The following is a 17,247-nucleotide window of genomic DNA, read 5'->3' on the forward strand; positions in this document are numbered from 1 at the left end:
ATGCCTGGTGCTGCTCCAAGGAGCACTGATTCATCAGCTGAGGAAGGACGATTTTGTTCCAGTACAATTCTGCTGCTGCTGATGGCTCACAGTGCCTCATGGATGTCCAGTCTTGAGTTGCTAGATCTGTTCCCATGTAGCATGGTGGTAATGCCACACAACATGATGAAGACTATCCTCAATGTGAAGGTGGGACTTTGTCTCCACAATGACTGTGCAATGGTCAATCCTACAGATACTGTCATGGACAGATGCACCTGTGGCAGGCAGGTTGGTGAGGATGAGGTCAAGTATGTTTTTGCCTCTTGTTGTTTTCCTCACCACCTGCCGTAGGCCCAGTCTAGCAGCTATGTTATTTAGGACTCGGCCAACTCGGACAGTAGTGGTGCGAGCGAGCCATTCTTGGTGATGGGCATTGAAGGCCCCCACCGAAAGTACATTCTGCACCCTTGCCACCGTCAGTGCTTCCTCCAAGGAGCACTGATTCATCAGCTGAGGAAGGGCAGTACATGGTAAACAGCAGAAGGTTTCCTTGCCCATGTTTGAGCTGATGCCATGAGACTTCATGGGGTCTAGTGTCAACGTTGAGGACTCCCAGGGCAACTCCCTCCCGATTGTATACCACTGTGCCGGTGGGACAGGAGATATCCAGGGATGTGATAGTAGAGTCTGTAAGGTATGATTCCATGAGGATGACTATGTTAGGCTGTTGCTTGACTAGTCTGTGAGACAGCTTTCCCAATTTTCATACTATCCCCACAGATGCTAGTAAGGAGGATTTTGCAGGGTTGACAGGTCTGTGATTGCTGTTGCCTAGGTTACTTCCAGGTGGTTCATCTGGTTTCAAGATTTTTATAGCAGTTTGTTACAACTGAGTGGCTTGCATGACCATTTCAGCAGGGCATTTAAGAGTCAACCACACTGCTGTGGGCCTGGAGTCACATGTAGACCAGGTAAGGACAACAGATTTCCTTCCCTAAAGTGGATTAGTGAATCAGATAGGTTTTAAAAGCAATTTCTACAATAGTTTCATTGAATTCCAGATTTTTATTGATTTCAAATTCCACCATGGTAGGATTTGAACCCAGGTCCCCAGAGCATTATCTTGGGTCTTTGGTCCAGTGACAATACCACTATGCCATTAGCTCCCCACTAAGATTAGCTGAGGTTAGCAAGATCAAACCTAAGACACAGAAACTGCTGGAAAACCTAAAACTTCCTTGACCATAATGCCTTAGTGACCCATTAGATAAATTCATTGAAATATATTTTAAATAATTGGCAACCCACCCACCCCTATTCCCCCCTCCCAAATTTTGTGTGATTCATTATTTTTATTTTAAATTCTTCCCGATGTCTCAAACTTTACTTAATATGTAATAATGCCTTAGTCCAGAGGCTAGGCCTTCTTACAAGTCTGTGCCAGTGTTACTACAAAGTGGATTTATAAGGCCACAGAATGACTCTCCAGACTAGTCCTTCCATGCCTATCCCCGGTGGATGATACCTCTCTTCAACAAACCAGCCAATATTTGAAATATGGCAGTTGAGGAATTTCAGGCATAAATCCTATGCCACACTGTTGGCCAGGTCATGGTCAAGGAAGTCTGAGGTTTGATCTTTGTCTTTGTTGGGTTAGGTAATCTCAGCATAAAGAATAAAATAGCTTTCTTTTACATAGCACCTTACCTGTGTATCTGGCCATCAGCAAAAACAGGTATTGTGCTAATAGTTCTCTTTGGAGTTGCTCTGAGGTCATCTGTCAGAACATTTCACACATCGTTGCACTAAAATTTTTGCTTGTAATCTGTATTATGAATATTTACTTTTTCAGAGACAAAACCTATTGGATCAGAAAAAAAGGATAAGGTTTAGTGTTCCTGACTGTAAGTGTTGTGAAAAATAAAGCACTGCATGTTATGGTTGATTGAACATAGTCTAGTTTTACAGCTTTACTTATACGCATATATAAAAAAGCTTACATTTATTTCAATAAAAATTTGCTGTTGATTAAGTTTTTGGATTTTTTCATTATGACCATTATTACAAAAAAGAAGCAAAATATGGATCCTTTAGTTATAACTCATCCTTGCTTTCTCTTCTAATGCAGCACTGGATCCATAGAATATAACTTCCTGTGAGGATGTCAAGGACATTCATCTCATGAGCCACTGAAACCCTACCTAATGTGGGTTGAGGAAACTGCATAATTTATTACATGAGGTTACTGTGAAAGATATAAAGTAGTGAGATAGCAGATTCCCCATGGGTGTGATGCCATACTTAAGTAAGAACTGACGAAGAAACACTTGAATGATAATGTCACAATTATTCTATGTCTACTCAGTTCCCTATCCATGGAACGATAGTGTTATAATGTGAGAATTATTAATACATTAATTGGATAGAAACATATTTTCTTCAATGCCTGTTAAAATGTCATTGTCATTAATGCTTAATTCTGATGAAGTGATATAATACAAAATCCAAAACAGCCTAGGCTGTGGGTGTTACTCTTGCTTCTGAATCAGAGTTTTGTGGATTCAAGACCCAATTCAGAGCCTTGGACCAAAATATTGGCGTCGGCGTGTGGGGGCGGGCTCGACACACCGACGCATAAAATGACACGAGATAACGTTGGGCATGCGTCCTGATGTCATCACACGTCATTTCAATATTGCATTCGGCAGGCGCCCGCCAAACTGTCAAAGGCCTATTAAGGCCATTAAGAAAGTCATTAACGTCATTAACACCGCTGTCCAGCCAACCATAAGCTTTCGAGTTTTCCAGAAAACCTCATCCACGGGCAGGATGAGATTTCCTGAAGGTTTTATAAAATTAATAAGTAAATGTGGTGAACTTGACAAACATGTCCCATCTCATGTGACACTGATGTGACACTGACAGGCCTTGATTTTCTCTCCTCCCCCTACCCGCACAGGTAGCGCTGAGCACTACGGAACTCGTTTTATGCTGGGCGGGCCTTAATTGGCCCGCTCCAGCCCGGCCCGCCCGACAAAGATAAGATTCATCCCATGAGCATAAAGAAATCTAGGATGACACTCCAGTACACTACTGAATCAGTACTGTACTGTTGGAGGCGTTGTCTTTCAAATGAGATGTTAAATGATGCCAATGATTTATATAGTATTGCTAATTGCAGACATCCACCTAAATGGAGTTGGGTGCAGTACCACTCCATCACTTGACCTTTCATCCTATTTTGTATCTACATTTGTTTTGCCATTCAGGACTTTTTGCCACCCATTTTGTTCTATCCCTTTGTACAGACTGGGCAAATTATTGAGTCTTTTGAACAGGCAGATAAATATTATCCACCTATACAAGTGGATATGAATTTTTAAATGTTAATGCTAATGCACCAGGTATTCCAATCTTCCTATTTGTGAGTTTCCAGCAGATACTCAGGTGGGAGTCTGCCAACAATATAAAAAGCAATAGGAAGATTTTGCATTGTGCACTCTTTTTCAGTATCGATAGTATACAACAGTGCATTGCCAGTCTTGCTGGATCTGATACAGCTAGCCTTCAATTAAGATAACCTATTATCTCCCAACCTGGGCCAAGGTGAGAGTAACTGCCCTTGACACCTCGGCAGCATTTGATCGATAGTGGCATCAAGGAGCCCTAGCAAAACTGGGGTCAATGGAAATCCGGGGGAAAAATCTGTGCTGGTTGGAGTCATACCTAGCACAAAGGAAGATGGCTGTGGTTAATGAAGGTCAATCATCTCAGTTCCAGTATATCATTGCAGCAGTTCCTTAGGGTAGATTCCTAGGCCCAACCATCTTCAGCTGCTTCATCAATGATCTTCCTTCCATCATAAGGTTAGAAGTGGGTATGTTCGCTGATGATTGCACAATGTTCAGCACCATTTGTGACTCCTCAGATGCTGAAGCTGTCCGTGTCCAAATGCAGTAAGACCTGGACAATATCCAGGCTTAGGCTGACAAGTGGCAAGTAAAATTTGCACCACACAATTGTCAGGCAATGACCATCTCCAACAAGATACAATCCAACCATCACCTCTTGCCATTCAATGGCATTATTATTTCTGAATCCCCCACCATCAACATCCTGGGGGTTACCATTGACCAGAAACTAAACTGGACTAGCCATATAAACACTATGACTACAAGAGCAGGTCAGAGGTTGGGATTTCCGAGGTGCGTAATTAACCTCCTGACTCCCCAAACCTAGTCCACCATTGAGAAGTCACAAATCAGGGCCATTTGCCTGGATGAATGCAGCTTCAACAACACTCAAGGATCTTGACACCATCCAGGCAAAGCAGCCTGCTTGACATGCAGCCCATCCATCAACTTAAACATTCACTCTCTTCACCACTGAAGCATAGTGGCAGTAGTGTGTATCATCTACAAGATGCACAGCTGGAACTCACCAAGCCTCCTTAGACAGCATCTTCCAAACCCACGACCACTACCACCTAGAAGGACAAGGGCAGCAGACAGATGGGAATGCCACCACCTGGAAGTTCACCTCCAAGCCACTCACCATCCTGACTTGGAAATGTTTTGCCGTTCCTTCACTGTCGCTGGGTCAAAATCCTGGAAGTCACTCCCTAACAGCACTGTGGGTGTACCTATGCCACAGGGACTACAACAATTCAAGAACACAGCTCACTACATGGACTGTAGCAGTTCAAGAAGGCAGCTCACCACCACCTTCTCAAGACAATTAGGGATGGACAATAAATGCTGGCCTAGCCAGCGATAATCACATCCCATGAACAAATAAAATAAAAGCACAGGAAGAGGCAATTTGGTCCAACTGACCTATGCTGGTGCTAATGGTTCATATGAGCACCCACTCCTTTTTGACTACCTTTGTTCGCATACCCTTCCATTCTTCACTCCCTTGTGTGTTTATTTAGCTTTCCCTTAAATGCTCCTATGCTAATTGTCTCAATTATTCCTTGTATTACATGGAGACGCAATGGTATAGTGGTATTATTGCTAGACTAGCAACTCTGGGTAATATTTTGGGGATCTGGGTTCAAATCCCACCATAGCAGATGATGGAATTTGAATTCAATAAAAACCTGGAATTAAAAGTCGAATATTGACCATGAACCCATTGTTGATTGTTGTAAAAACCCATCTGGTTCACTAATATCCTTACCTGGTCTGGCCTACATGTGACTCCAGACCCACAGCAATGTGGTTGACTCTTAAATGCCCTCTGAACAAGGGCAATTAAGGATGGGTAATAAATGCTGGCCTAGCCATGGACACCCACATCCTATGAACGAATAAAACAAAATATTAGTGAGGTTCATTCTAACTACATTTTGAGTAAAGAGATTTCTCCTGGGTTACCTTTTGAATTTATTAGTTACTGTGATATATTTATGACACCCTAGTTTTTGAATCTACTGCAGGTGTGAACATCTCTTTGTCTATCCTATTAAATCCTTTCTTATGGAAGAGCCCCAGCTTGTTCAGTCTCTCCTGATGATTATAACCCCTTGTTTGCACTTTCATCAGTGCCTCAACGTCCTTTCAATAATATGGAGATCAGAACACTGCACAGCACTCCAATGTGGAACAGAACTTGAAATTTTCCAGTGACAGTTTTTTACTATGCTCTGCTGCAAATGTACACTCATCTTCAATTGCATATAAATGCTATTTAAAGAGAAACATGTCTTTGTCCTGTATTCCGGAGAGGGCAAGAAAGTGTTAAATCTTGAATGTACAGCTTTCATGGAAAAAATTGCAGCAAAAGTGCAGGGAAACACCTAGTCACCTTGGCACTTGACGCAAATGGTTGACTAAAACTTCTTTCACATTTACTCGCAGGTCTGAGGGACTAGGGAAATGTTATTAATCTACTCTGTCACCTCCGTCCATGCAACTTGGGATTCTATATTTGTAGGAGGATAGCTTCTGCCACCAAAACAGACACCCATGGCTGCTTTCAGCTATTTTGACAGCTATTAGTGCTTCTGATAGAGAAAAAAGAATGCCTCTCCTTTAAGGGTGAACAAACTTCCATTAGGTGCTGTCATTTGGCCAGAGTTTGTGCATGGCAGCTAGCCAGCTTGCAGGCCTGACCATTTTCATGTGTTTTCCATATGCAATGAATCAAGACAATTTAGGGGTGAGTGATTGATTGCAAAAGTTAACCAGGCCCACACTTCACATGATATGCGTAAATGTTCCTGTGCCATGGGTGTGCATTAACCCAATTGTTACAGGATTGTAGACGTAACCTTTTGTTACAGATGTAAACAATCTTAGAATAGAAAAAGAAAGCCAGCCAATTAAGGTCGAGCTGCTGACCAGCGGCCTAAAATTTTCAATTTTTAATTTGCACTATTCCTACACAAATGGTAATTGAAGTTTGATTGATTTGAAGCTCTGTTTACCTAAAACCCATTTAACAATAATTAGATTTTGTTATTCAGTGACCAGAACCTTAGTTCAAGAGAAGCTGCTCTATTTTAATAGCAGTATAGTGCACTGTGCATTACATGGTGTACTATATCAGCTGTGCAAAACAGTGTACTATCTAAATTAACATGAGCAACACCATGTCTGCATGTGCTTTTTGTCATGTTTTCTTCTTGTAAATTACTATGGCGTGTGTCGCGATGTCATTGCGCATGCATGCAAAATTGAGGTCAGAGGTTACGCGCAGGAGTTGGAGCAGCACCAAAGGGCCAATTGAGGTCATTAAAAAGCCTCTTGACTGCGATTTTACGTTGCCCATGTGATATTTAGCTCATCGCATGGGCAAAATTAGTGTGTGGAATTCATGTTTTAATCATTTCCTTATTCACGGGCAGGATATAAGGCCCCCAGAGCAGCAGCACTTTCTCTGTCATAGTCAGCCCTTTGCTGTGTGAGTACAGAGTTGTCCCAGAGCTTCTTGGCATCTCATTGATTGGAAAGCCTGCCTTTCAGCATCTCAGATCCTTACCTTCCCTGGAATGTTCCTCTGTGCATTGCAGCACAGTGCTCCTTCATTTCCAAGGTACTGCTCCTCTGGGGATAGTGTATTCCGCTGGTGGAACCTCATCTGAAGAGGAAGAGAGGGGCAAGAGGGAGAGGAGGCCGGGCGAGTGTGAGCTGCTTCCCAGGGACAGACCTTTAAGAGGAGAGGATCAGTTGGTGCATGACCAGCAGGGAGGCCAAGATGGGAGGGCAGGTGCCAAAGATGCCACTACCCAGCATCTAGAGTGTTCGGGCATTGCTCCAACAACCACCAGATGCCCGGCGTCCAGTGCTGTAGGAAACTCTGCCTTTCCAGGCACACACTAGACAGCAATATGTCACATGATAGATCCGGCGATCGCCTCCAACTGCGTGGCGGACACCCCATGCCGGTGGCTTTGAAGGTCAGAGTGGCCCTCAACTTCTATGCCTTCGGTTCTTTTCAGGGCTCAGTGGGGGAGCGGAGCCAGGCAGAGAGACCACGAGGCTTTGCTGTGATGACTGGGTTCCCCCACATCTAGGGTGTAATAGATTGCACTCACATGGCCATCAAGGTGCCAGCAGGTGAGCCTGGAGCTCTCATGAACAGAAAGGGGTTTCACTCAATGAATGTTCAGATCGTCTGTGACTACAGGACACAGATTCTCCAAGTTTGTGTCTGTTACCCTGGGAGCCCACACAATGTTTACATCTTGCGGCACTCAAAGGTACCAAGGCTGTTTGTGGCTCCTGCATGATTGGATAGATAATTCCTGGGTGACGAGGGCTATCCCTTGAAAACGTGGCTGATGGCCCCACTCTGTCACCCAAGAACTGAGACTGAGGAGAGATACAACAGGAGTCATGCCTCCACAAGATTGGTGGTGGAAAGGACATTGGGCTGCTGTGGATGTGCTTCAGATGCCTGGACCAGTCAGGGGGAGCATTGCAGTATCCTCCAGAGCATATCACCCTCATAGTCGTCGCATGCTGTGCTCTGCACAACCTGGCAAGGGGGGAACCCACTGGAGGCTGAGAAAAGTGAAGCAGCTCCACAGGCCGCGGAGGATGACTCAAGTGATGGCTCAGAGGAAGAGCCTGGGGAAGGAGGCGCAGGGTGAGGACCTTGAGGCAGAGGGCAGGAACTTTCATGGAGGCTGGGACACCAGGCATGCTTTGATCCAGCGAACCTTCTGTTAGGCATCCAAGGCATCAATATCTTGTCCAGCCAATGGCACTGTCTCCTTTGCTAACAATCAATAAATGAGAACCCAACCAAGTACTCCAGCATCACACGATGCCATACTTTTACAAGCCAGTGCTACTTCTGGCACCTATTCAAACCATCCAGCTAACTCAGCCCATTTAAGTCAAATAAATGTTTATGTTACTTCACATTAACAAACAAACAAACAAAGTGTCCATCCCTAACACAAGAGTCAAATTTTGACCGAATGTGGCATCAAGGAGCCCTAACTGGTGTCAATGGGAATCGGAGAAAACTCTCAACTAGTTGGAGTCATACCTAACACAACGGAAGATGGTGTGGTTGTTGGAGGTCAGTCATCTCAGCTCCAGGACATCACTGCAGGAGTTCCTCAGGATAGTGTCTTAGGCCCAACCATCTTCAGCTGCTTCATCAATGACCTTCCTTCCATCATAAGGTCAGAAGTAGGGATGTTGGCTGACGATTGCACAATGTTCAGCACCATTCATGACTCCTCAGATACTGAAGCAGCCCATGTCCAAATGCAGCTAGGCTTAGATGATATTAAGGTTTGTGCTGACAAGTGGCAAGTAACATTCGCATCACACAAGTGGCAGGCAATGACCATCTCCAACAAGAAAGAATCTAACCATTGCCCCTTGACATTCAATGGCATTGCCATCACTGATACCCCCCACTATCAACATCTTGGGGGTTACCATTGACCAGAAACTGAACTGGACTAGCCATATAAATACTGTGGTTACAAGAGCAGGTCAGATGCTAGGAATCCTGCAACGAGTAACTCACCTCCTGACTCCCCAAGCCTGTCCACCATCTACAAGGTGCAAGACAGGAATGTGATAGAATACTCCCCATTTGCCTGGATGAGTGCAGCTCCCACAACACTCGAAACTTGACACCGTTCAGGACAAAGCAGCCTGCTTGATTGGCACCACAAGCATTCACTCTCCACCACTGATGCACAGTAGCAGCAGTGTGTACCATCCACAAGATGCACTGCAGGAATTCACTAAGGCTCCTTTGACAGCACCTTCCAAAACCACGGCCACTCCTTCCAGGACGGACAAGGGCAGCAGATAGATGGGAACACCACCACCTGGAAGTTCCCCTCCAAATCACTCACCATTCTGACTCGGAAATACATCGCTGTTCCTTCACTGTCGCTGGGTCAAACTCTTGGAACTCCCTTCCTGACAGCACTGTAGTTGTACCTACACCACATGGCACAAGAAGGCAGCTCACCGCCACCTTCTCAAGGACAACTAGAGATGGGCCAGTAAAGCCCACATCACATGAATGAATAAGAGAAAAAAAATTAACACAAAAAATGTCACCTGTGAGACACCCCTACTGTGCTCAAGGTGCCTTCAACTTAGGTATGAGGGTGCTGTGTCTTGGTGCCCCCCACTTGCTGACAGTGATATTAGAGACAGCCTCCTGACTTTGCTGTCTTGGTGGCCCTGATGACCTTGATGGTCGATCTCTGGCTGCCAGAGCCTCAGCAGGCCCCACCTGGGAGGGTTCATGCAGCCCCATAGCTGGGAACTCTTCAGTCATTGTAACATCATCAGATGCAGTGGCCACTGGCAGAGGGGTGGAGGAGCTAGTGCCCTCATTCAGAATGCCTTGAGAGAAGCCCATAGAGATGACAGGCAGCTCACCTGCCATCATGAGGTGCATTTGCAGCTCCCTGTTCACCATTTATGGACTGGACCCAGCTGGGAGAGTAGGTGCCTCATCCATCTCTCACACTGGCAGTGGCCTCCTGATGTCATTGCCTGTGTGAGGGCTTGCAGGTCCAAGTGCAACCCTAGGAACCCCTGAGTCTTCTCCTGAAGCTGTCTCTCCATAAGAGTCACCATTCTCTCAATGGAGGAGGTTGTGTGCTCGGTGTTCAGGATCAACGCAGAATTCATGCTCCACATGGACTCCTCCATGACAGAGACCATGGCATGCAGACCTTCGTGGGTCTCTGCCAGTTCTCCCTGCACATCCCATTGGACATCTGCCACCTGATGGACAACTCCTGAGGCTTGTCATCTGCCTTGGACGCAATGTGGTCCTGGTCTGCAGGTGTGCCCCACAGGGGACCTCTCTGCCTCTGCAAGCTCCTTATGTGAGTGTGATGTGCCCTCACCACTGTGCATTACTGATGGAGGTGAATAACTAATGTCCAATGATGTGTGAGTATCTGTGCTGGTTCCTGGTTCAGAAAGATGGTGTGATGCTGGTGCAGGTGTGATGTTTTCTTCTGAGCTCAATGGGGGGTCCTCAGGGTCACCGGCAGTTTCTGCATTTGGCGCACCTGCGGGAGGAAGGCAAAAGATCAGTACATTCAATCATCAAAGTCACTATGCACGCTAGGCAGACTGAGGAGACAGTGGAGACCTGCTGCATAGTGCTATCTGCATTGGAGCTTCAGTGGGCCCTCTGGTTATGACAGTTCAGTTTCTGATGAGAGAAGCCCGTTATGTTTCCAGTGCCTACTGAACCAACACCTGTCACCTGCATTCTTTCCTTCATCTGAGACTCCCACCTTGCCATGACCAGAGGAGCGAGCTGGCCGGTCGCTTTCCAGCTCTAGTGCATCGCTCTTGTGCTTTGTGAAGATGCACAGATTTGGCACTCCTCCACCCATCCTGCCAGGCCATTATGACTGCTCTTCTCCTGACAGGGAAAAATAGAAAGCCTTCACCTCCCTGAAGGTCCTTTCCTGATTCCCACCCATCCTCCCACCCGGGCATTAGGCAGGCCATGTCACTGTGGCACATCTCACCCTGCAATGCACTGAGGCTAGTTGTGCTGACATCCCAGCCTTGGCAGGGTTGGCTTCAGTCCAGTTGGTGTACACATTTTTAGATCCCTGAACGTTCCGAGTAACAGGCACCCGACTAAAGTTCTCTGCACAGGTCCGTGCCATTTCTGCACTTATACTTGTTGACCGCAACAGATCATTGAACTTTTTGCAGCACTGAAGCCAATGTGACACACCACCTTATGCCCACTGACCTGGGTGATGATCTCTGTACAGTCCTGTGGGTCAGGTGGGGTGGCCTTCTCTTGCTGTCCCTGGGCATTAGGATATGCCACCTGGCACTGACCTCCTCAACCAGTACTATCAGGCACCCATCTGAGAAACAAGGAGCACAGTGCCCACCCGACTTGCCCTCCCACATTCCATGACCACCAGGTGCTGAGACCATGCCAGTACACCAGGACGCTTCTTGGATAGATTCCAAACAACTCCTTCAGCCTCCCCCACAACTCCTGGCAGCCTCTTCTGTTTCTCGAACACCCCACCAGGTCACCATGTTTCCTCCCCTGCGCATGGAAAACACATCTGGCAGTGGCATTTCATGCTGGGTGGGACTTAATTGGTCACCCAGTGTAAGATTGCATTTACAGCGCGAACGCGGCCTGGAGTGGGTTTTACATCCGCGACTTTGGGTGCACCCTGAGGGTAGAATTCAGGAGATAAGCTTGTCACGCTGTAATGACAGCTTCTGGTCTATAGAGTGCTATAGCACAGTAGTTTTGTGTCTCCCAGTTCCTTACCCTATACTGCTGAGAAGCTCCAATACATGAATTAGCTCTATTTCTTATGTTCTCAAATTGTCATAGGTTTTATAATTAGCTATGAACAATAATATAAAGTCCTCATATTATATAAAAGTAAGGGCAGTATGTATGACCTAATATGTACTGATTGTCTGTGCATCCAGTCCAATTATCCCTTGCTTTCTAACTCTGTTTTAACAGAGGACTACATTTCATCTTAATTCCCCTTATGTAATGCCAGGAGAGACTGACTATCCTGTGAGTGCGCCCCTACATTGTAGGTTATGCTTGTAGGACAGCAATACCTCTGCATGCAAGATCCTTGGGCTGGCCAAAAGAGTAACCAGCACCTCTATACCCAAAAGAATATCTAAATCAACCCCAACATTTATAAGAGTGTTGCTAAGATCTGTTGCAGTAATATTTGCTAAACAAATCATGATACAAATCAGTTCAATTTTTTAGTTTTGTATATTTGTAAATTTTCATTATGAGGAAAGATGAACAGAAAATGCAAAGAAATGCTTCACAATTATATATGAAGTTACTTACTTATTTATCTGTCTGGTCGAGTATGGGAACAGCTACTTATTTTCTAGAAATTAATCAACAAATATTTATTTCCCTCTCTGGAGAAATCTTTTACATATTTATCTCCAAGCCCTTTTTGCACAAAATCAGAACTCTTCCCCAATTCTACTTCCCAGCATCTGCCCTTGCAACAGAAAATCCCAGGTTGAACACCATAAGAAATGTTCATTCTAAAATAATTCCCTTCTTCCTTACAAATCCAGAAAAACACAAACGTTTTTACTTTGAAAGTGCCTTTTTCCTTTACATTATCTAGGCTATTATGCCATTTCTAAAGTTAATGTGGTAGAAAATGTTTATCTATGAACTACAATGAAAGAAGCATTTAGAAAGGTAATCATGTAAAAAAAAAGAATCATTGTGCAGATGGTTTTATTATCATTTTACTGTGGCAGTTATTACTATGATATTTCTTGTACATTGAAATCTTTCAGCAAGTTGTGTGCAATGTTCTATAACCTCTTCAAGTCTATAATGAATATTAAAACTGAAGGTCAGTAGTTTATCAAAGGCTTGATCTTATATCCCAGATGTTGCCTTAACCCCTTATGCCAGTGACTTTGGAAAATCTTCAGCTTCCCCTTTGCCCATCACTGCCTCTCACTGTCCTCACCCCCCACCCCCACGAAGGGCAACCATTTCCCACAAGTCTTGATCTCTAGCTCCATCTCCATCCTGTGATCCAAGGCCTCCACCCCAAAGCTCAGATCTCCCGCTCCTGACCTCCTAAGGCTGCTTTTCTTGCCAGGCAGCTGGCCAAATTGACAGGTTGGCTGAAATGTTGGTTGCTTAGCTTTTCACGTGATGTTGGTTGTTCAGCTTGCTTAATAAGGTGGCTTGATAATAAACCAAAAGAATGGATACCACTAAATTAATTATCTCAAGAACAGCATCCTAAGCGTTAAGAGCACTTTATTTATTACCGCCATGATTTCTAAAGCCAGTGGTCCATTGAGACCTGGTCCATGATTTTGTTACTAAATTTGGATAGAGTTCTAAATATGGTTTGAGTAATCTTCGGTATGTTATTAAGAAAGAGGAACAAGTTAGCTATCAGTACAGGAGACCACATCCTGGGTTTGAATCAAACTGGGGGAAAAAAAACTCACATAAGTAGCATGTTTCAGCAAGCTCTACTTTGCATACAGCTGAACAAGGCTTAAATCAAATAAATCATCATCAAAGTGAATTCATTTGGAGTAGCATTATATTCCTACCTAACTCTCTAACACCCGTATCTTATTCTAATTTGAGCACACTATAGTTTCCTCCCACATCTCCCACCTAAGGCTTAATGAATCCTGCCGTATTTTGCACAACGTATGCTGCTTTCAGCACTCCATCGTAACCTACTAAGCCTCCAAAGCACCTGGCTATAGTTCCACATTAGCAGTGAGCACAAAACAGCTCTAAATTCATCAACAACCTATGAAAAATTAATAATAATATTTGGAAGATCACTTAAATAAAGAACATGTTTTTGTGATAAAAGCAAAATATTGTGAATGCTGGAAATCTGAAACATAAACAAAAATAGCTGGAAAACCTCAGCAGGTCTGACAGCATTTGCGGAGAGGAATACAGTTAACATTTCGAGTCCATATGACACTTCATCAGAACTAAGGAAAAATAGAAATGAGGTGAAATATAAGCTGGTTGAGGGGTTGTGGGACAGGTAGAGCTAGATAGAGGGTCAGTGATAGGTGGAGGCAAAGAAGAGATTGCCAAAGATGTCATAGACAAAAGGACAAAGGGGTGTTGACGGTGGTGATATTAGCTAAGGAATGTGCTAATGGGGACATTAAGGGTAGAAAGCAGGACGAGCAAATGACAGCTAGCCCTAGTGGGGGTGGGGTGGGGGGAAGGGATGGAAATAGGCTAAAAGGTGGAGATGAAACAATGGATGGAAATAAATTTAAAAATAATAGAAATATGTGGGAAAAGAAAAATATATTAAAAAAAATATATATATTGAAAAAAATTATAAATTATTGGAAAAAAGGGGGATCGGAAAGGGGGTGGGGATGGAGGAGAGATTTCATGATCTGAAGTTGTTGAACTCAATGTTGAGTCCGGAAGGCTGTAGAGTGCCTAGTTGAAAGATGAGGTGCTGTTCCTCCAGTTTGCGTTGAGCTTCACTGGAACAATGCAGCAGGCCAAGGACGGACATGTGGGCATGAGAGCAGGGTGGAGTGTTGAAATGGCAAGCGACAGGGAGGTCTGGGTCATGCTTTCGGATTGACCAAAGGCGTTCTGCAAAGCGATCACCCAGTCTGCATTTGGTCTCTCCAATGTAGAGGAGACCACATTGGGAGCAACGAATGCAGTAGACTAAATTGAGGGAAGTGCAAGTGAAATGCTGCTTCACTTGAAAGGAGTGCGTGGGCCCTTGGACGGTGAGGAAGGGGGAAGTAAAGGGGCAGGTGTTGCACCTTCTGTGATTGTATGGGAAGGTGCCGTGGGAAGGGGTTGAGGTGTTAGGGGGTGATGGAGGAGTGGACCAGGGTGTCCCGGAGAGAACGGTCCCTACGGAATGCTGACGGGGGGGAGAAGGGAACATGTGTTTGGTGGTGGCATCATGCTGGAGTTGGCGGAAATGGCGGAGGATGATCCTTTGAACCCAAAGGCTGGTGGGGTGATAAGTGAGGACGAGGTATACCCTATCATGGTTTTGGGAGAGAAAGGAAGGTATGAGTGCAGATGCGTGGGAGATGGGCTGGACACGGTTGAGGGCACTGTCAACCACTGTGGGTGGAACACCTTGGTTAAGGAAGAAGGAAGACATGTCAGAGGAACTGTTTTGGAAAGTGGCATCATCAGAACAGAAGCAATGGAGGTGAAGAATTGAGAAAATGGGATGGAGTCCTTACAAGAAGCAGGGTGTGAAGAGCTGTAGTTGAGGTAGCTGTGGGAGTCGGTGGGCTTATAATGAATATTGGTGGACAGTCTATCACCAGAAATTGAGACAGAGTGGTTAAGGAAGGGAAGTGTCAGTAATGGATCATGTAAAAATGATGGAGCGGTGGAAATTTGAAGCAAAATTAATAAATTTTTCCAGGTCCAGACGAGAGCATAAAGTGGCACCGAGGCAGTCATTGATGTACCGGAGAAAGAGTTGTAGGAGGGGATCTGAGTAGGAATAGAACAAGGAATGTTCCACATACCCCATAAAGAGACAGGCATAACTGGGGCTCATGCAGGTACCTTTTATTTGGAGGAAGTGAGATGAGTTTAATGAGAAATTGCTCAGTGAGAGTTCAGCCAGATGGAGGAGAGTGGTGGTGGATGGGGATTGTTTGGGCCTCTGTTCGAGGAAGAAGCGGAGAGCCCTCAGACCATCCCAGTGGGGGATGGAGGTGTAGAGGGACTGGACATCCATGGAGAAGAGGAGGTGGTTGGGGCCAGGGAACTGGAAATTGTTGATATGATGTAGGGCGTCAGAGGAATCGCGGATGTAAGTGGGAAGAGACTGGACAAGGGGAGAGAGAATGGAGTCAAGCACATGTTTTTGTGCTTGTTACTAAAAAAAAATCACCAAAATTTGCCATCAGCAAATCACTTCTTTTTCATTTTTTGTCAATTGGACATGTACCAAATTGCATCTTGTTATGCATCAGGAGATAATAAATTGCCCATTTTAAAATTGCCTAAACAGCTTATAGCATGCTATTTATGATGAATATTCTCTAGTAGCTGGATGACTAATTAGAAGATTAGCACTTACAATAATGAAAATGGGACATTTTTCAATTTAGTTGCATTTTGCTTATCTTTTTACAAGAGTTGCATGCACAATGCATCAGAACCAAAATTTACTCCGCGCTATCCTCTGCACTTAAAAACATATGAAAATGACAAGACCTATCAACCCTGACTCACCCAGTGGACAATGTTAACTCACTCACCATCCTTAGTGACACTTTCTCCTGGAAGAAGCAAAAGAGGAGAGAAAAAGCTTGTAAGAAATTTGGGGAAAAGTGCTGGGAAATTTGCCTCCGAGTGGGAATCATGGTTGCCTGTTCTTCATCGCAATCTAGACCATTTATCTTTGTGGAAGAATGTTGTCTTCTCTGTTATGACGTTTCATTTTAAAGGGCTGTAGTGACTCCAAATTCACTACCTATTTCAGAAAATTGTTTCCAAAGAGTAATGACTCATTGTCAAAATGAATACTTTCTGGAATGAATTTTCTTGTACTCTTTTATAGGGGTGATAGTAGTCCTACCATCTCTATTAATTTCAAATAACCCATTTAACTGGACAACATCCAATCTCTTCTGCATTTTAAAAACTTAAATCATTTCTCCTCATAAAGTGAGCTTCTCAAAATCAAATAAAACATAACTCTTGGAGTCTATTGCAACAATTAAAAACTAAGATGTTAAGTTCAATTTGTTCTGATGAAGGGTCACTGGACTCAGAAGATTCTTGTGTGTGGGGCCATTTCCCGGTCCAGACCCTGATGGTGTCAGAGTTCCACCGGCCTGCGTGATCTTCCTGGATTCAGCCAATTACAATGCCGCAACTGCATTTGCCATCCAACTGGGGATAGTGGGTGATCTGCGCAGCTGAAGGGACCAATCATAGATTCTGAGGCTGTGGATAACTTTCTGCAACCACACTTTGAGATGGTGGATGCTGTCGATCCACCAAAGGTGCCTCAAGATGGAGGTGCCCTCTGAATGCTTCTGCAGTTTAAAAATTAAGTTTGGCCACAGCTGTGAGGCCATGAATATGGAGGGGATTTGAAGGAGGCATCAATGGGCATGCCACTGGGAGGCCGCCTCCAGGCACCCGCTGGGTTTTTGCCTCAGCTCAGGACCTGTCTGCCATTATGAAGATTTCTGTAGCATCACCAGTTTATCCCCAAGCGTGCATTTAATTGGCTAACTGCAGCTGCTGGTCTGA

The sequence above is a fragment of the Carcharodon carcharias genome, chromosome 8, assembly GCF_017639515.1.
Source record: "Carcharodon carcharias isolate sCarCar2 chromosome 8, sCarCar2.pri, whole genome shotgun sequence".
In the NCBI taxonomy this organism is placed as follows: Eukaryota; Metazoa; Chordata; class Chondrichthyes; order Lamniformes; family Lamnidae; genus Carcharodon; species Carcharodon carcharias.